The 21,100-nt window shown below is 39.9% G+C and overlaps 1 long non-coding RNA gene across 2 annotated transcripts in view; it reads left to right on the forward strand.

The window, feature by feature from the left end:
* LOC135229361 (uncharacterized) overlaps positions 1 to 21,100 on the forward strand; it is a 70,355-nt gene that overhangs the window by 1,897 nt on the left and 47,358 nt on the right. The window contains exon 2 of one of the 2 annotated variants that reach the window (XR_010320145.1): positions 15,738 to 15,885. This is a non-coding gene — a long non-coding RNA (uncharacterized LOC135229361). Of the gene's footprint in view, positions 1 to 15,737; positions 16,239 to 21,100 lie in introns of both variants that reach the window. The other variant, XR_010320144.1, reaches the window with a different exon arrangement.

Below are 21,100 nucleotides of genomic sequence, written 5' to 3' on the forward strand. Positions count from 1 at the left end.
GGTGAATCCCCAAATTGGAAGGTAAGCTGAGAGTTCAAGTCCCAAAAACTTGAGATCAGATGAAGAGGAGCCAGCTGCAGGATTCAGAGTGAGCAAAAGCTCAAGAGCCTTGCCAGAAAGTCCACCTATATTGGATGCAGTCCACACCTCCGAGGAAACTCCCTTAGATCTGATTGGCTACTCACAGCAGATCCCATCATGGAGGTAATCACATTATATCACATCTCATCATGGAAATGATTGCATCGTTATTCGACTGCTAAACTACATCATAACTGCCAAAGCACTGAGAATCATGGTCCAACAAAGTTGACACACAACTTTAATGATCCCAATTGTGAATTTAATCTATTTAAATTTAAAGCAATTAATGATAAGGAAGGACTTATGTCTTCTACTTTGTAGTAGGTCATATATGTATTTTGTTTCTCATTTTCTTCACTACCGTCCACTTTTGTGTTTGACTGATTTTTTTCAAGTGTACAATTTTGATCCTCTCCTTATTTCCTTTCCTTATATTTTTTAACTTCTTAGTGGTGACCATGAGGATTACAATTAATATCTTATGTTTATAACAATCTTCTTTTAATTAATACAAATTTAGCTTCAACAGTATACAACATTCTGCTTTTATTCAGCTCAGTTACCTCCCCTACTTACGTTGCTGTTACAAAAATTGCATCTTTATACATTGTGTGTCCATTAAGAGAGATGTGTAAGTATTTTTATGCATTTGTGCTTTAAATCATATATGAAAAAAAGAGTCGTGATATAAAAATATTACTGACTTTGTTTTATCTAAGTAGTTACCTTTACGGAGTCTTCGTTTCTTTTTATGGCTTCAAGTTACTGTCTAGTGTCCTTCCGTGCCAGCCAGGATGATTCCCTGTAGCATTTCTCATAAGGCAGTTCTGCTGCTAACATACTCCCTCAGGTTTTGTGTATCTGGGCATGTCTTAATTTCACCTTCATTTTTGAAAGATAGTTTTGCTAGATATTGACATCTTGGTTCATAGTTTTGTTTCTGTATTTTTTTTCCAGTACCTTAAATACATCATCCGACTATTTTCTTGTCTCAATGGTTTCTGATGAAAAATCAACAGTTAAACTTGTTGAGACTCTCTTGTACATTAGGGGTCACTTATCTGTTGCTGCTTTCAAGTTTCTGTCTTCGTCTTTTGACATTTTGATTATGTCTGTCTGTGGATATCTATGTATTTACTGTCCTTTGAGTTTATTGAGCTTCTTGGATATCTAGATGACATTTGGGAAACTTCCAGTCATTACGTTTTTAAATATTCTTTCTGTCCTTTCATCTTTCTTTCCTTTCTGGGACTCCCTTAATGAGTATATTGGTATGCTTGATGTTGTCCCGCGGGTCCCTTAGGCTCTATTCATTTTCTTCATTCTTTTTCCTTTATGCTCCTCAGTTAGAACAATTTCAGTTGTGCTTTTTCAAGCTTACATTTTCCTGCTTTCTTGCTCAAATCTGCTGTTGAGCTCCTCTAATGAAATTTTATTTCAGCTATTCTACTTTTCAGCTCTATAATTTCTATTTGGTTCTTTTGTATAATATTTCTTTATTAATGTTTTCTACTTGTTCATACATTCTTCTCTTGGTTTCCTTTTTTTGTGTGTGTGTCTATGGTTTGTTTAGCTCTTTGAGGAAATTTAAGACAGTTGGTTTAAAATCTTTGTCTAGTAATCCCAATATCTGTGTTTCCTTAGGGATGCTTTCTGTTCATTTCTCTTCTTTCTTTCTTCTTAACAAATGAACCATCCTTTTCTTTTTTCTTTTTATGACTTAGAATAGTGTGTTGCAAACTGGATATCTTAGATATTATAATGTGACTCTGGAAATAAGATTCCCTCCTGTCATTAGGGTTTGCTTTTTTTTTTTTTTTTAATTGTTGAGGGCCAGTCATCCATTTGCTTAGTGATGTTTCCAAACTATTTCTGCAAAGATTGTATGTCTTCTCATGTGTGGACACTGAAGTTCTGTTCTGTTATCTCAGCAGTCAGTTCATGACCTGACAGTGCTTTCTTTAAATGCTTGTAGCCAAAAAGAAAAAGTAACATTATCCCAGTCTTTGCAGATTGGCTCTGAACTGGCACGTTCTTTCAATGCTAAGCAAGAGTGCCTAAAACTCTTCCCTAGCCTTCACTTCCTGCCCCCATGGAGCCCAAAGATCAGCCAGAGATGCAAGCCTAAAGCTTTGTCAGGATCTTTATGAGCATGTCTTCATCCTTAGGCAAGAACATTGCACTTCAGATTCCTCAGTATATATGGTAGCCCTTCAAAGCCCTTAAACCACCAACCATTGTCCTCTCAGCCCTTTTTCCAAGCTTTTGGATGTCTCTGCTGTTTTCTCTGTCCTTCATCCTTTGACCCTGGAGGTAGGACCAATTCTTTTTAGCTTCGTACTTCTGAGTTTCCATCACATCATACATTTTTTCTTGTGTGCTGTTGAGTCAATTCTGACTCATAGTGAATATAGGATGGAGTAGAACTTCTCCAAAGGGTTTCTAAGGCTGTAATCTTTATGGAAGGGAACGGTCATATCTTTCTCCTGTGGAGTAGTTGGTGGATCAAATCAAACCGTTTAACAGCTGAGTGCTTAACCACTGCACTACTGGGGCTCCTTTTGACATCATGCATCATAATAGATTTTTAACACACCCCTCAGAAACATAGAAGTCCATAAATTATCAAGGATACAGAAGATTTAACATGTAAAAAAATACCAAATTGCTATATGTGTATTTGTGTGTATTATCTAACCATGAAAGAATATACATTCATCTCATGCACATACATAACATAGTGTGTATAAAAATTAGCTGTATACTGTGTTATAAAGCAAGTCTCAACAAATTTCAAGAGTCTGTAATAATATAGAGGATACTATGTAAGTACACCATAATTAAAAAAAAAAAAACCATCTTAGAAAATGAAAATACAAAATCTCCATTTTTTTTTATGTAAGTACACCATAATTAAAAAAAAAAAAAAACCATCTTAGAAAATGAAAATACAAAATCTCCATGTGCTTGGATATTTTAAAATACTATGAGTCAAAAAAGACATCATAATGAAAATTAGAATACATTTTGAAGTAAACAATTATGGAGATAGTGCATACAAAAATTTGTGCAGTACAGACAATATAATATAGGAAACTTATAGCCTTAAAAATATAATTGGAAAGAACAAATCTTGAAAAATAAGTGAGTTAAACATCCATTCAAAATGTTGGGAAAAAACCAGAAACAAACATTCATAGGAATTTTTGTTTCTATTAATGATTGAATACATGCAACAGATGATCAACAAAGACTAAAGTTGATTCTTAGAAAATGCTAGTAAAATTGACAAACTTTAGGCAAGATTGATCAAGTGAAAAAGAATGAAGATATAAAAAACGAATATCAGGAATTAGAAAGAAAATGACTACAGATCTTGCAGAACATAAAGATAATGTGAGAATGTTATGAACCGTATTAGCCAATAAATTTGCAAATTTAGGTAAAGTAGGCAAACGTATCATACCATGTAAGTTAATAACAACGATTCAGGAAGAAACAGGAAGCAAAAGTAATTCCACAACTGTTAATACAATTGAATTAGAGCTCAAACTATTCTCAAAAAGAAAACTTCATATCAGATGGCTTTTCCTGCAAATTCTGCCAAATATTCAAGAAATATTTCACAAATTCTTCAATATAAAAGGAAATATATACCCAAACTCATTTTATAAAGCTTGTAGAATGAATATTGATACCAAAACCTGACAAGAGCAGCAGAAGATGGGAAAATTACAGGCCAATGTCACTGATGAACATAGATGCAAAATATAAAAATAAATAGGCAAAACAAATCCAGCAATACTCTAAAGAAGAATATATTATGACCAAGTTGGGTCTATCCCAAGAATTCAAGGTTAGTTTAACATTCAAAAATGAATCAGTATAATTTGCCATATGTACAGGAAAAATAAATGTGATTATATTAGTAGGTGTAATAAAATAAGTATTTGATAACCTTCAGCATCCACTCATGTTTTTTAAAAGAACATCTAGCATGCCATGAGACCAGAAGAACCAGAAGGTTCCCAGCTGCTGTCGCTGAACATTTTGATCAAAGAGTCCATAGAAAAGCCCTGATCAAAAGGGGGAAAATGCAGAACAGAATTTCAAATGAACCCTAGACTTTTTGGAGCCACTGAGGGTGAATGAACTCCTGAAACTATTGCCGTGAGATAATCTTTAAACATTACACCAAAAGCATTCCCTTGAATCATCTTAAAACCGAAGTATGAAAAAGAAAAAACCAAACTGTTGCTGTTGATTCCAACTCAGAGACTCTGTAAGACAGAATAGCACTGCCCCATAGAGTTTCAAAGGTGCAGGTGGTGGATTCAAACTGCTCTTCTTTTGCTTGGCTACCGTATCACTTAACCACTGTGCCATGAGGGCTCCAGAACATTAGCTTACTTAACCAATAAAAATGGTCTACCTTGAGCATATGCTCTTTTAAGAACTGTCTACATGGCATCAGATTGACAACAGCTACTGAAAAGATTAGATAGGAACCTTAAGGAGCAGTGGGTTTATGTTAATGACAGAGGAACAACTCAGAAAAGGAGGGTAAGAATGGTTGCACAACTTCAAGAATGTAGCCAGTGTTATTAAATTGTACAGGTAGAAACTGTTGAGTTGGTGTATGTTTTGCTGCATATATTCTCAACCAGAAAAAATACAGGTAATAATTAACAAAAAATGTCAAGGAGAGCTAAATATTTTGAAAATAAGACAGAGTTGCGTGTGAGGGAATGAGTGGGGTGAGCTGTTTTAGATTAATAGTAAAGGCTTATGGGAGCAGGATATTTGAGGAGATAACTGACCTATATCAAAGGAGAGAATAGGTTTATGAAGTTCTGAAGGGAGGGATATTGCCAATAAAGGAAAAAGTTGTTTCTGAGGCCCTTAAATAACCAAGTGTTTTGGCACATTTGAGGAAGCTCAGGAAATAAGTCATGGCTAGTGTGGAGTGAACCGAGGGAAGACTGTTAGGAAATGATGTTAGTATGGTGAGCAAGCCCCGCATCATGAAAGACCATGGGAAGGATTTGGGAATTTTTCCTAATTGCTATGAGAAGCCACTGAAATGATGCTGTTATGTAGATTGTAAGAGGGAAGATCGGTGCATGGAGTCCAGTTTTAACCAAGAGATGATGGTGGATGTAAGGTGGAGGTAGTGAGAAGTGGATAGAGTCAGGATTTATGTTAAGGTAGTGCCAAGAGTCCAGAATATGTCAATGGATTGGATGCAAGATTTGAATAAAGGAGAGAAATGAAGGATGATTTCTAGGTTTTTGTCCTGAACAACCCAGAGGATAGTGAGAACATTTGCTGAGATAAGGAAGACTGGGAGGTAGATAAGACACTTGGACGAAGAATTTTATTTGAACCACATTAAGTTTGAGATGCCTAGTAGACATTCCAGTGGAGATGTGAGGTCAGCCATTGGTGAAGGAACAGGGCAGAGTATGTAAATGAGGGTATCCTAGGGCTCAGGTGGAATTGACTGCCATGAATTGGCTCAGATAACCTAGACAGTGAGAAGTGATGAGTGATGTTACTTAAACAGGGCATGGAAATCAATGAAAAAGGTGTGGGAGTGGCAGGGAAGCTAAGGTAGAGAAGTTTCTCTCTCCCTAAACCTGATTAGCTGGATTTGAAGACATCATAAGTTCCTGTATGAGAAATATCCAGCAAATTACCAGTTGATTTAATAAATTGATAACAAAGTCCACCTTTCAGCCAAAGATTGAAAAGCAAACAAACCAATTGTCATCCAGTGAATTCTAACTCTTATCAACCCTATAGGACTGAGTAGAACTACCCCATAGGGTTTCTAAGGAGCAGCTGGTGAATTCAAACAGCAGACCTTTTGGTTAGCAGCTTAGCTCTTACCCACTGCACCACCAGGACTCAGACCAAGAATAACACATGTGAGGAACTTACTCCTTAGTTCAATCAAGTATGTAGAAATTGAAATTTGTAATTTTGGAGATTCCTCTCTTTTTTTTTCGAAATGGGGGCATTGGGATGGAGGATTTTCCTATGCCCACCATCCTAAGGGATTTAATTAACCCATAGTTGAGACATTGTAAACATCTCAAGAAATTATTACCTTTGAGAAATTTGAGGGTGAGTAGGCATATCACCTGGCTCCTCTTAAACTCCTTATAAAAACCTGACTTGAAGACTCACCTGCCTTTTTGAATAAGTGCCAGCTTGAATAGGCAGGGTTCAGGGAATTGCCAACCAAAGGTATGGTTTCTCCAGAGGCCTCCAAGGGATGTAAAAGAAGAGTGGAGCCAGACCCCGTGCTTGGGACACACCCTTGGTAGGAAATATTTGAGTGTGTGTGTGGTGGGAGTGCACTGGGTGTGGGAGAGTGGGGTGGGTGGGTAATAGGGAAATGCCTGTTTTGTTTTTTTTTTTTTTTTAAGAAACAGTTTTTTACTTTTTTTTTTTTTTTTTTTAATTACAATGAACAGTTCAGTGGAGACACATTCCTTATGTGCAGGGGCTAGTGGAAGTGCTGACAGCTGAGAATGTAGCCTGCTCCCCAAGTGCCAGTTGGCATTTTGGAGAGAAAACTTGATGTTTGGAGCACTGACTGGCCCTGCCTTTTCTAAATAATTAAGGGTGGTGGGGTGGTGGTAAGAGAAAGAGGATGGTCTATGAACACTGACCCTGGAAAATTAACCCGAGTGTGTGGGTTGTGGATAGCAGGAAAAGAACATCACCCGCAAATGACAGCAGTGCCTTTATTTATTTATTTATGCTTCTTTTTAGTTCTGAGTTGTTTTTAAGCCATAAATTAATGGGGCCACCATGAATTTTCAGAGAATGAGTTTTACAAAAATCTAAGTGTTTTAAATATTGCCAGGATTTACTTATATACACTGTATATGAGAAAAGTCCTTCCAGTTATAGGGAGGAGAAAGAAAGTATATTCAGGAATTAAATTTTCACAGTTCTCTGAATTCTTATATTTCTCCTGTTGTCCATTTTTCTTTTTTTGTCCTTCATCCACCCCTTCCACCTTGACCCACTGTCTTCATCATCTAGTGCTGCCATAACAGAAATACCATGAGTGGATGGCTTTAACCAAGAGAAATGTAATACCTCACATTAAAGTAGGCTAATAGTCCACATTCAAGGCATCAGCTCTAAGGGAAAGCTTTCTCTCTCTTTCGGCTCTGGAAGAAGGTCCTTGTCCTTAGCCTTCCCATGGTCAAGGAGCTTCTCAGGTGCAGGGACCTTGGGTCCAGAGGACATGCTCTGCTCCTGGTGCTGCTTTCTTGATAGTCTGAGGCCCCCAACTCTCTGCTTGCTTCCCTTTCGTTTTATCTCTGGAGAGATAAAAGGTGGTGCAGGCCACACCCCAGGGAAAGGTGACCTGAGTGAGGGTGGTGTTACAATCAATCCCACCCTAATCCTCTTAAAGTAAAATTACAATCACAAAATGGAGGACAACTACACAATAGTGGGAATCATGGCCTAACCAAGTTGAGACACACATTTTTTAGGGTCATAATTCAATCCATGACACCCACCAAACCAAACTTGTCACCATCAAGTTGATTCCAACTCATAGAGACCCTAGTTGATTTGAACTCATAGAGACCCTATAGCATAGAATAGAACTATTCCATAGAGTTTCCAAGGACTAGTTGGTGGATTCGAACTGCTGACCTTTTGGTTAGCAGCTGAGCTCTTAACCACTATGCCACCAGGGCTCCTCTTGATCCACAGTCCACCCTAATTCACCACTGTGTTAGAAACTAAGGTTTTGCTACTCTGAAATAAGAACCTTTTACTATACTTTTGTGTTAGTGGTTGCTTTTGGTACGTCTTTAAGCACTGAACAGTTACCTCACACCCGTTAAAAACCCATTGCCACTGAGTCTATTCCAACTCATAGCGGCCCTATAGGGCAGAGCAGAACTGTGCCATAGACTTTCCAAGGAGCGCCTGGTGGATTTGAACTGATGACCTTTTGGTTAGCAGCCATAGCTCTTAAACAGTACACCACCAGTGTGGGAGGGGTTTAATTGATAACATGATGTCTGGGCTCCAAGGGAGATGGAATGGATGTGCAGGAGAAGGGCATGCAGAGTCTGCCTGTATAGTCCCCAGAACTCTGTTCAAGATCATAACACACCTCAGTAATCACTTGAATCTAAACATACAACTTTAACAGTTGATGTAAATGACTTTACACATGAATTTTGGAACTCAACTCTTTCTCAATGGAAGTTCCTTCAACCTAGCCGTTTGTTTGTATTCCCTTAATAATTATGAAAGCTAACAATTATTGTGTTCATTCTGTGTGTAAGGCCTTTTTCTAAGTGCCTTGTGTGTTTTCTTTAACCTGCGTAACAACCTTTTGAATAAGACCCATTTTAGAAATGGGAAACTGAGGCAGTGAGAGGTAAAGTAACGTGCCCAGATCACCCAGCTGATAAATTGAGTTAGGATTTAAACCCAGGCAGTTTGTTTCAGAATTTGCTTATGTAATCACTGTACATGACAGCAGTGAGCCCTAGTGGCTCTGTGGTTAAAGAACTTGGCTGCTAACTGAAAGGTCAGTGGTTCGAACCCACCAGCCTCTCTGTAGGAGACAGATGTGGCAGTCTGCTTCAGTGAAAACCCTATGGGGCAGTTTTACTCTGTCCTTTGGGGTCACTGTGAGTTAGAATCGACTTGATGACAGTGGGTTTTGGCACATAATACTAATGTGCAGTGTATTCTGTATGCCGTGTATATGTTCAGAAACTAATTTTCCGAACATTTATGCCATATATAGATTACCAATCCAGTTGCCATTGAGTAGATTTTCACTCATGACGACCCCGTGAGTTTTCAGAGTAGGACTGCCCTCCATACGGTTTTCAATAGCTGTGACTATTTGGAGGTAGATTGCCAGGCCTTTCTTCCAAGGCAACTCTGAGTGTATTTAAACTGCCAACCTTTCAGTTAGTAGCTGAGCACTTAACTCTTTGTGCCACCTAATACATATATATACTAGGAGGTTTTCCTCCTTATTTGTACTTTAACGTTTTTTAGACTCTTACGAATACTTGTTCCTGGCAGTGAACTGGATGCTAAAGAACAGAATAGGCACATGTAACCCTCTCTCACCTTCTCCCTCCCCTCTTTCACAGAGATGAAATAAAAAGGAATTAATGAAGACAGATCATTGGATTAGGGCCCATACTCAGGGCTCTAACAGCATGGGGGGTTTCTCCTGTCACTTCAGTTCTTGTTCAGGAATTGGTACCTGCTTTTTGTGAATCACAAAGACCAGTGCTGTATATCAAGCCATTTAGATTTGGGGTATGGAGCAGTGATTTAAAAAAATTAAATTTTATTTTCAGAGATTTTTTCTAATAATTGTTTACATTTATTTATTTATTTTTAAAGTTAGACCCTGCTTTATTTTAGAGAGGAACAAACTTTCAAAGTTTTTAAGCAAACATTGGTCAGGGCTGGGCTTTTTTTTTATATTAACTTTTATTGAGCTTCAAGTGAACGTTTACAAATGAAGTCAGTCTGTCACATATAAGTTTGTATACACCTTACTCCGTACTCCCACTTGCTCTCCCCCTAATGAGTCAGCCCTTCCAGTCTCTCCTTTCGTGACAATTTTGCCAGCTTCCAACTCTCTCTATCCTCCCATCCCCCCTCCAGGAATTGGCACCTCCTTTTTGTGAATCACAAAGACCAGTGCTTTATATCAAGCCATTTAGATCTGGGGTATGGAGCAGTGATTTAAAAAAATTAAATTTTATTTTCAGAGATTTTTTCTATTAATTGTTTACATTTATTTTAATTGTATATTCTAAAACCCCTACAAAAAGGCATGAAATAATTGTTTAAATTTTAATTCATATGGGTCAAAATGTATGTTAAACTACCTATCGTCACCTTCACAGTCGTCGTTATGTTTGAGCCAATTGTTGTGGCCACTTGTTACCAAGTATGACCTGCTTCTCCAGGGACTGATCTCTCCTGACAACATGTCCAAAATATGTGAGATGAAGCCTCGCCATTCTTGCTTCTAAGGAATATTCTGGCTGTACTTCTTTCAAGACAGATTTGTTCATTCTTTTGGCAGTCCATGGTATATTCAATATTCTTTGCAAACACCGTAATTCAATGCCTTCAATTTTTCTGTGGTCTTCCTTATTCATTGCCCACCTTTCGTATGCGTATGAGGCGACTGAAAGCACCATGGCTTGAGTCAGGGGCACATTAGTTTTCAAGGTGACATCTGTACTTTTGAACACTTTAAGAGGCCTCTGGCAGCAGATTTGCCCAATGCAATGTGTCGTTTGATTTCTTGACTGCTGCTTCCATGGGTGTTTATTGTGGATCCAAGTAAAAATGAAGCCCTTAATGACGTGAACATTTTCTCCGTTTATCATGATGTTGCTTATTGGTCCAGTTGTTAGGCTATTAGTCTGTAGTCTTTGATCTTCAGCAGTAAATGCTTTAAGGCCTCTTCACTTTCAGCAAGCAAGATTGTATCATCTGCATATCTCAGGTTATTAATGAGTCTTGCTCCAATCCTGATGCCTTATTCTTCTTCAGACCAGCTTCTCAGATTATTTGCTCAGCATACAGGTTGAATACATATGGTGAAAGGATACAACGGTGATGCACACCTTTCTTGACTTTAAACCATGCTGTATTCCTTGTTCTGTTTAGATGACTGCCTCTTGTTCTATGTACAGGTTTCTCATAAAAACAGTTAAGTGTCCTGGAAATCTCATTCTTCCCCATGTTATCCATAATTTGTTATGAGCTGGAGTAGGTCTCAGAAATAATGTACCATTTCTTCCAGTTGGTTGTGCATGGCTGCCTACTTCCCTAGGTGGTAGCAGCTAAGGCCTGTCTCAGAAACACTCTCCTCCCCACTTAGCATGAGTTTTCACACTGCTCCATCTTCTTTCCCTTGTGTGTCTCCTGCCCTCCTCAGTGGCTGGGGAAAATGATAGTAGTCCACTGATGAGATTTATTCTTTTATTATACTTTATTTTATTATTTGTTTTTATAACATAGTTCTGTTAAAATCAAGGGTAATAAAAATGTTTGTATGATGGAAGTGGATAATCCCACCCACTGTGTCCATCTAAAGTTTCATGAGAAAACTGTGCCCACAACAGAGGGCTCCCACTCCTCTGGCTCACTGTATTTTCTCCTTGTTTATTTGCTCTTCCCTCTTTCCTGATGGATGCATGGAACCACTGAGCTTCAGGACTCCACAATTCTGCTTTTCATACCAGTGTTACTGTAATCTTGGGTTCATGGGCTGCCTTGCCACAGATTTACTCATTCTGTTTCTGTTAATTATTTCATTACTTAAAAATCTCTCATGAATTTTTCCAGAAGTACATTCTATTCCTCAAAAACTTGGAAGCAATGGGAAAGTATGCAAAAAAAAAAAAAAAAAAAACAAGAAAACATACGTAATGCATAGAATAAATTATTAACGTTCCGATATGTCTATTTTCTTGCTTATATTGGCATGTATGTGTATTAGAGTCTCTGGTTGATGCAAATGGTTAATATCTTGAGCTGCTGACAGAAAGTTGGAGTTCAGGTCCACCCAGAATTGCTGTGAAAGAGAGGTCTGGCAGCCTACTTCTGAAAACTCAGCCATTGGAACCCCTATGGGGTACAGTTCTACTCTGGCACACTGGTGTCATCATGAATCAGAACTGACTCAGTGGCAACTGGTTTTATGTGTGTATTAGCACACACATTTATGTATATTAACACAGATATTACATCCTGATATTTTCATTCAACATTAGTCTTTTCATGGTAATTTTTTTTTGTTTTTTTTTAATGAGGGCATTAAATTACTTTGTAATATTCTGTGTGCATGTAGTATATGGTTTTTAGCGATTTGACTATAGTTGCAATAATGTGCATGTTTCTAGTAATCTTCAACCTATACTTACCTCTTTTTAACATACATCTCTGCCATTAAATCTCTTTGTTTAAGTGTTGTTTAACACTCATTACGCCTAAGGGATGGTCTCAGAAGCAGCCCTGATCAATTTTTCTCCCTCTTACTCATGAAGCCCCTTAATGTATTTCAAGGTATCAACTACGAAGGATTTTACGTACTTATCCTTTGTTTATTTTTCATTCAGTCAGTATATTCCATGGGCCAGAAGTAGTCTATGTTATGCAGATACAGTGGTGAAAGGTACACACTGTCCCTGTCGTCATGAAGGGGACAACCCAGTGCAGGTGGGAGGAGCACTGGGGAAATGCAGCTGAGAGAAAGGACAGACAACCCTCCAGGAACCACACTGGACTTCAGAGAGGCTTGTTGGCTGCTGTTCACCTGGCAGGCTTCTAGATACCAGAGTACCCTTGGGCTTGGTGCCTGCTCCTCTCTCTATTGACACCCTCCCTCTAGGATGCCTCATTGAGTTTACTGCTGTCTATTTGTAGCTATGGACCTGAGGTTTATACCTCCATCCATTCAAACTCCTCCTGGGTCCAGACTCATATATTCAAATGTCAGCCTAACTCTCTGTATTGACCTCTTTATGCATTATAATGATACATTCCTCATATGGCCATCATGAAAAGCAAACATGAAAGGAAAAGCACAGGAGTGCCTGGCACCAGTGTAGGTACTCAATGAGCATTAGCTGTTGGTATTATTCTTGACATCTCCGTGTGTGGTGAAGTTTTATTACCGGACATCTCCATGTGGATATCTAACAGCTGCACCATGTTATCTAGGCTATGAAACAATTCTTGGTTCCAACCACCATTCCGTTCTTATCGATGAATTTCTCAGGACTTCGGTGATGGGAGTGTGTGTTTTTCCACACAATGGACATGATTAGGAATGGTAGGCCAGGTCCTGCACAATAAATTGCTCCAACATTCCTATGGGTGACCATTGAGACAAGTTTCAGCCACTGAATGTAGCAAAGAATTGGAACTACTCTCAGCTGTTCATGTGAGTACTCTCAATCCAGAATATCTGGTAAATCAACTGTTAGGGATTGAATTGTGTCCCTCCAAAATGTATGTGGAAATCCTAACCCCTGTACCTGTAATTCTGACCTTGTTTGGAAATAAGGGGCCTGCTTTTATTATGTGAATGAGGTCATACCAATGTAGGGTGGGTCCTAAGCCTAACTCTTCTTAGTTATAAAAGGAGCAGAATACACACAGACACAAACAGGTGAAAAGGAAGACAGACAAAGAAGACAGATGCTTCTAGAAGGCCAGGAACACAAATGATTGCTGGCATCTACTAGAAGCTGAGGTAGACAAGGAAGGACCTCCCACTACAGCCATGCCCTGAATTCGAACTACTACCTGCTAAACTGTGAGAAAATAAATTTCTGTCCTTTAAAAGCCATCCAGTTGTGTTATTTTTTGTTATGGAGGGACTAGGTAACTAACACACATACCCGTGCTTGTAAGTTCAGCCCAGTGCAGAATAATTTTCTTCCCTCCTTGGTCTAGCCCACCCGAACCTCCTCTTTCCCTATCAGTGTCCTTTGCTTTCACCTAAGAGCTATGACAGAGTCCGCTTGATGCTGACGCATTGAAATTTCAATTTATTTTTTATTTATGATTACTATTAATTCCAATATTTTCTACAGTTTTCAATGGAGACAGTCCTATAATCTATGAATAGCAGTTATACTTTTTTTGTACTAGCTTACACTTCCAGTGTTAAATGTTTAATAAAAATAATGATAGAAGCATCCTTATTTTATTTTTTATTAATTTTAAAGAGAATGTCCCACCCGTCACCATGAACTATCATGCTAGTTGTAGTTTTCCACGTTCGGGAACTCCTTTTCTGTTCCATGTTTGCACCTAGTCCTTATCTGTCCGTGTGATTGGATTTTATCAACCTGCTTTGCCCCCATCTCTTGAGGTGAGCATATGTCTTCTCTTCTTTCACCTATGCATGTGGTGAATGAAATTACTAAATCTTTAATGTTCACTCAAATTTGTATGCCTACAATAAACCGCCTTGATCATGGCATGTTACGTGGTTTACCCTTTGCTGGATTTCCTTTGCTGGCATCTTATGTAGGGTTTTGCATCTCAGTTACTGAGTGTGCTTGTCCTCTAACTCTTCTTCTACCTTCCTTCTCTAATTTGTTATCATTTTTAAACTAGCCATAAGGATCAAGTTAGGGGAGTGTCTCATGGTTTTCTAATCTCTGTTGACTGCGTACAAGATTAAAATGACTGTTTCTTGCATGTTTGCTGGAATCTGACTGGAAACGATCTAGGTCTGCCATTTTCTTTGTAGGGAGATCTTGAACTACTGACCCATTTTATTTAGTGGTTAAAGGCCTCTTCTGGTGCTAATTTACTTGTAAAAAATTCTGATGCATGTTCTAGATTGCTCGAATCTCATCTTTAAATATTGATTATCAGGGCTTGTAGCCTCATGCAAGCCAATTAATCAATCCCAGATTTCCCCAAAGTCAGGCTCTGCAACTATTCCCGGTACCAAATTCCCTCATCTAAGACTTATTTGCAAAGAAAGATACAACAGTATGCTATCTACGCGGTTGTGTATCCGCAGCCTTCTTGAGTCCATAACGTGAGGTTACAGTCTTCTAATACTTTTTTTGTAATTGTTCTCTTTCTTTTTTTTTTTTTTTTCCTTTTTTCACTGCCAATACCGCCCCCCACCCCAGTCTAGTAGTTTTAAAGTTGTGCGTTTCAGGTTCAAGTCTGTAATCCAGCTGGGATTCTGTGTGTGCTGCATGTGTGCATCAAAAGAACACGCTTCTAGAAGCAGAAAGCAGGCAGTGCGACTGTTCGGTGGTTGGCGGGGCGGGGGGAGGGGAGCTGCTGCCCAGAGAGGGCGCCCGAGGGAGGCAGGAGATGCCGGGCTGCCCACCGCAAGCCCGCAGACTCCAAGGAGGCGGAACCTGTGTGCACCATGAGCCTTTTGAGACAGGCCCAAGCCCGCCCAGCCGGGTGCTAACCTCGCACCCGCCAGGCTTGCGGGTTCCCCCAGGACTAGGGGAAGCCTGAGGCCAAGGAGGACAAGACCTAGGGTCTGGACCTGGGAACTGGTTCTGCCACGTGTGATCGCAGCACTTATGCTGGGAAGGAGGGCAGGAAGCATATCGCAACGTGCGTCCGGACGATGACCCAGAAGGGCAGGAGTTGTAGTCACCCACGGACTCTGCGTCTGCATATGGACGCCCCCAGGGTGCAATTCCAGGAGCAGAAGGCAAAGCCACAGAGGCCACAGTGCACCTCGCTGATGCTCCCCAGGGGCATTTCCCTAAATTTGGGGAACAGTCCCTCCTCTGGGCTAGGGACTTTGTTTCCTCCATTGTCATCACTGACTGTGAGCAGACTCTTGTCTAGGCAGACTAACGAGGAGTTATCAAAATGAGCTCCAAACTCCGGATTTGAGTTAAGGATCATAAATTAACACAGAGAAATACGACTTTAGCAATAAGTGCCTGCTTGAAGCCCAAGTTGCCTGAAAACACGGAATTTCAGTCTTTCAGCTCCTCTGCTAATCTAGGGACTAAGAACAGGATCTCACTGGAGCTCAAAGATGTGGGGCACTGGGAATACTCTGGGTCTGTCTGCTCATGGCTGATTGTCTGATTCCCAGTTTTATTATACAGCTTAAATACAGACCAGAAGAGGAGTTTGGGGCTTGACACCTGACATCTTAACACCAGTTCCTGTTTCTTGAGGAAGGAAGAGGTAAAATAAATCAGCGTTTGCTGTTTCCTTCTCCATCCCCGGAAGTCCTGATGAAGACCCTCTCAGGTAAGGATTGACAGGGAGTGGCTTGGTTTACTATTCAACTTTGTCCTTCAGTAACTTTGTTTATGTCCTGCATGTAAACTGTTGTGCATTGAGAAGCATTCTAATTCTTGTGCAGAAGGACTAGACCTCCTGCAGAATGACTATATTGTGCCTCCCTCGGGCACCCTTGTCTGCGCAGCACCCCCCAATGCCAACTGCCCAACCGCCTCTCTCCTGGCATTCTGCTTCTAGAAGCATGTTCTTTTGATGCAGAGATGCAGCACACACAGAATCCCAGCTGGATTACAGACTTGAACCTGAAGACCTTATGCAGAATGACAATTTATGAACCACTAAGCTCAGTACTAAAGCAGGTACTTACCCCTCAGAGAAGGCCCTGGGGGAGGTTGACACCTGCATTCCCCAGCGCTCCTGCTGCTCTAGAAGTGCCTGAAATGCCTCTCTGGGAAAGGCCTTCAGAGTAGTAGGCTCATGGCCCACGTGGGAATTCAGGCCTATTTTTCTGTTAGAACATCTCATTTCGCTCTGAAAATATTATTATCCAGTTTATCCACCAGGCATGAGTACAGACATCTCATATTTTCAAAATTAACCCCATTCTCTAATACTAATGTGCCACCAAGAGTATATTCCAAAGTTTTTCCAATAGGCTAGAAAGTCTTTGCAAAGAGGGGAGTCCTGCGCCATGTTGTGCAGTGACAACAGGGTTGGCATAATATGTTTACCGAGATACCTACCACTTTTTTTAATTTTTTATTGTGCTTCATTTGAAACTTTACAGAGCAAATTACTTTCTTGTTCAACCATTTATACACAATTGTTTTGTGACATTGGTTGCAATATTCATGATGTGTCAATATTGTCCTCTCCTATGCTCCAGTTCCCCGTTTCCATCCGCCATGATTCCTGTTCCGTCCTGCCCTCTTTTCAGTGCTTTTGGGCTGGTTTTGTACTTTTGGTCTCATACACATGATTGAACTAAGAAACACTTTCTTCACGTGTGTTGTTGTTTGTTTTATAGACCTGTCTAATCTTTGGTGGAGGGCGAACTTCCGAAGATACTTTCCACTTTGTTGCTTTCCATAATTCCTGAAATTCCAAGCCTGCCACCTGAAGAACTTCCTTTAGTGTTTCATTTAGAGCAAGTCTGGTGGCGATGAATTCTCTTAAGCGTCTTTCACCTGAGAATGTCAATATTTTTCCTTTACTCATGAAGGAAATAACAGCCTATAGAACACCGGGTTAATGTTTCTTTTCTTTCAGTGTTGAAAAAATGTTGTTTTCACAGCCTTTTGGCCTCCATGGCTTCTGATGGTGAATACAGAGTCATTCCAATTGTTTCTCCTGTGTGAGATGAGTTGTTTTCTCTCTAGCTTCTTTGAAGATATTTTCTTGGTCCTTGTTATTCCACAATTGACAATGAGGCATTTGGGCATAAAATTATGTGAGTTTAACTTGTTGGAGTTTGCATAGCTTCTTGAATCTGTAAGTTTGTGTCTTTCAACAAATTGGGAAAGTGTTGAGCCAGTATTTCTTCAGATACTTTTTTCTACACCACATATTTTTTCTACACCGTATGGAATTCCAATAAATAAATGTTAGATATTTTTGAATTTTTTTGAGGCTCTGTTCATTTTTTTTCAATATTTGTTCTCTGTTTTCAGATTGGATATTTTCAATTGAACTGTTTTCATCTCATTGATCCTTTTGTCTGTCAACAGCATTCCACTGTAGAGCTGATCAAGTGAATTTTTTATCCTATTTTTCTGTTTTTCCTGTCTAAAATTTTCATTTGTGAATGGTTTCTATGTATTTTTCTATTTTTCTAAGTTGTGCCTGTTACTTCTTTGAGCATGGTTAAAGTAGCTTTTTAAAGTTTTTGTCTGTGATTCCAAGACTGTGTCTTACTTCAATCTTACAGAAAATGTCGATGTTGTTTGTTTTAGGAATCACTTGACCCAGTTATGTTCAGGCTGCAGGTTCTTTCCCAACTTCTGTGTGCTGTGGCTCAGATGTCAGTTCAGATTTTGAAGACTTTGCAGTGATATTTGGATGTAATCTATGGGAGTGTCACTCAGTCTGGGACCTTGTTGGTGTTCTAACCCATAATGCAGTTCTCAAAGGATTGATCTACTTCTTAGGGTCAGAGCAAAGCATATGCAACTGTGGGAGTGGGGAGGGGTATGAAAAACAACTTTATGGTATCCCCCTCTTGAGCCGCCTGGTCTCTGTCTCTCTGAGGCTCTCTGATGTCTGAGCAGCTACCTTCCTGGTCCACTGGCAAGAATGTTGGGGCTTTAATCTCTTCATTCTGCTGCACAATTAAGTGACTGGGTCTGCGTATGAGGCCAAATAATGGTAAGATGGAGAAAATGTAACAGAGATTCCTGTACATTATTTGGTCCTTATATACTTAGGTCAGAGAGAAGGCACACTGTTTCGGGTGATACTTTGAAACAGGTATGGAGAAAAAGGCATTAACAGGTCGATAGCTGCATACTAGGTGTTACGGATTAAATTCTGTCTTCCCAAAATGTATATATCAGCTTGACTAGGCCATGCTTCTCAGTATTGTGCGATTATCCACCATTTTGTCAGCTGGTGTGATTTTCCAATGTATTGTAAATCATACCTCTATGATGTTAATGATCGAGGATTTGAAGCAGTTATGTTAAGGAGGCAGGGCTCAGTCTACAAGATTAAGTTGTGTTTTAAGTCAATCTCTTTTAAGATATAAAAGAGAAAAGAGCAGAGAGACAGGGGGACCTCAGTAGCACCAAGAAAGAAGTGTCAGGAGCAGTGCATCCTTTGGACCTAGGATCCCTGTGCTGAGAACCTTCTTGTCCAGGGGAAGATTGGTGACAAAGACCTTCTCGTAGGAGTGACAGAGAGAAAAAGCCTTCCCCTGGAGTTGGCACCCTGAATTTGGACTTATAGCCTCCTAGACTGTGAGGGAATAATTTTCTTTGTTAAAGTCATCCATTTGTGGTATTTCTGTTACAGGAGCACTAGATATCTAAGACGCTAGGTACCAGGAGATGTACATTTCCCAGCTCTTTCGCTCCCAGGGACACTATGACTAAGTAGCCAATGCCATAAATCCATGCGAGCAGACTGTTCTGATTACTGCTTTGACTCTACTGTCTGTTATGGTAACCACACCCACCTTGTCTTTGTTGATTGAGTGCCACCACTTGGATGCTACCACCATGGGGTCCAGTCAACTGCATTGTAGTCAGGTGTCTTAATTCAGTTAGGGCAGTTCTCACTGTGGACTCTTACTTACATAAAATAGCAACCACAGAAGTCTTCAATAATGCTGGGGCTTGCTTCCCAAATTTGTACCTCACTGCTATGGTAAAAAGAGAGCCCTCTGGGCACTCCGTGTGTGGGTCTGTGGGTCCAGCCTAATAAATCCATTCTAACATTCCAATTTCCCTCAGCCTTTGGATACCTTCTCCTACAGTATACAATGGCAGATCTGCCATTTCCACTTGATTTATTTTAGGCCACCACTTAATCCATGCTTCAGTAAACCAGCCAAATAAACTATGAGATCCTTTTCTAACCTCTCAAGCTGAAACACTGAATGAAGAATCTATGCTTCCTGGGCCTATATCAATAAACTCAGACTAATCCACCTTTATGTTGCTTGCACCGTTATCCCACACCCAAAATAGCCATTCCCACACATATTCACCAGGTTTCTGTATGTATATATTAGAAAAATCAAGCAGTTCTTTTGGAGTTTAGCATAGCTTATCCTGGGTCACACTTCATAGCTCACCTTTTGGGGCTTGTTGGGACTGAAGTCTAGGTATAGGTCTAGAAGCAAAAATGGGCAGAGGCAGTGGGATGTTCAGCCGTGTCTTATAAGGCATCTGCCTAAGGTGATGCCCCAGGCAATGCCCCAGACACCACCCCAGGAGACAACTCAAACAAGACACTTCAGGCACAGCTGGGGTAATCTCATCAGATGGAGGTGGAAGGGATAATTGTTTTACTGGGAAGGGTGGCTTAGCCGGCAAAGTTAGAGAATCTCTTTAGATGGGAGTAAGAGGTCTGGTTCTGTTAGGAAGAGCGATTCAACAGAAATTGGAGGTTCATTGTCCCCCGCTTCCTGACTATCTGCCCATATGTCCTCATCCCAAGTTTCAGGATCCCATTTCTTCCCAATCAGTGCCCTTACTTTAACTTCAGAAACCATTTGAGTGAGGTTGGATATTCAACTGGTGCTTTAATTCAGTCACTCTTATGATAAGAATCTGAGTTTATTTTTGGCAGCATTAGCCTTGTTAGTATAAGAAATATGGTTTTCTTTCTGGGCACAAGTGGCAGCTTTCAGATCTTGTATGTGGTGCTTGAGCTTTGAGTCCATTTCTTTCATTCACCAGTGTGGCTAGCAAAAGCAGGACCAACCAAGCAGCTTCCTTATTATTCTTATTCTGACAAAATTATAGAAAAGTATCAAATATGTAATCAGGCAGAGCCTTGTCTCTCACAAATATTTGATCCAGTTGTAGTAGTATTTTGCGTATTTCTATTGTCACCTCCCACCATGGATTAGCAATAGCCTATTTACTACTGGAGACAGTCATCAGTGCCTTTAAGATTAGCCAGACTTGAGAATCAATTCAGAAAACTCATCCTTAAGATTTGGTTCCTCTGGAACCACTGTAGGTACCAAATGTCTTAGCCTGGGATCTCTAGAGATGCAAAACTGGTGAACAGAATATATATATACACACATATATATATATAAAAAAAGAGTGTGTGTATATATACGTGTGTGTATGTGTGTGTATATATATATATATACATATAAAAAAATTTTTTTTTTTATATGGAAACCCTAGTCGCATAATGGTTAATAGCTATAGCTGCTAACCAAAAGGTTAGCATTTCGAATCCACCAGGCGCTCCTTGGGAACTCTGTGGGGCAGTTCTGCTCTGTCCTGTAGGGTCACTATGAGTTGGAACCGACTCGACGGCAATGGGTACACACACACACACACACCCACCCACCCATATATGCTTACATATGTTAGTTGTGGCTGTTAGAGGCCATCGATCCTGTGTAAAACAGAATGAAACACTGCCTGATCCTGAACCATCCTCACAATCATTGCTATGTTTGAGCCCATTCTTGCAGCCATTGTGTCAGTTCATGTTGTTGAGCGCCTTCCTCTTTTTTTCTGACCCTCAGCTTTTCCAA

Source organism: Loxodonta africana, unplaced genomic scaffold (assembly GCF_030014295.1).
Source record: "Loxodonta africana isolate mLoxAfr1 unplaced genomic scaffold, mLoxAfr1.hap2 scaffold_284, whole genome shotgun sequence".
In the NCBI taxonomy this organism is placed as follows: Eukaryota; Metazoa; Chordata; class Mammalia; order Proboscidea; family Elephantidae; genus Loxodonta; species Loxodonta africana.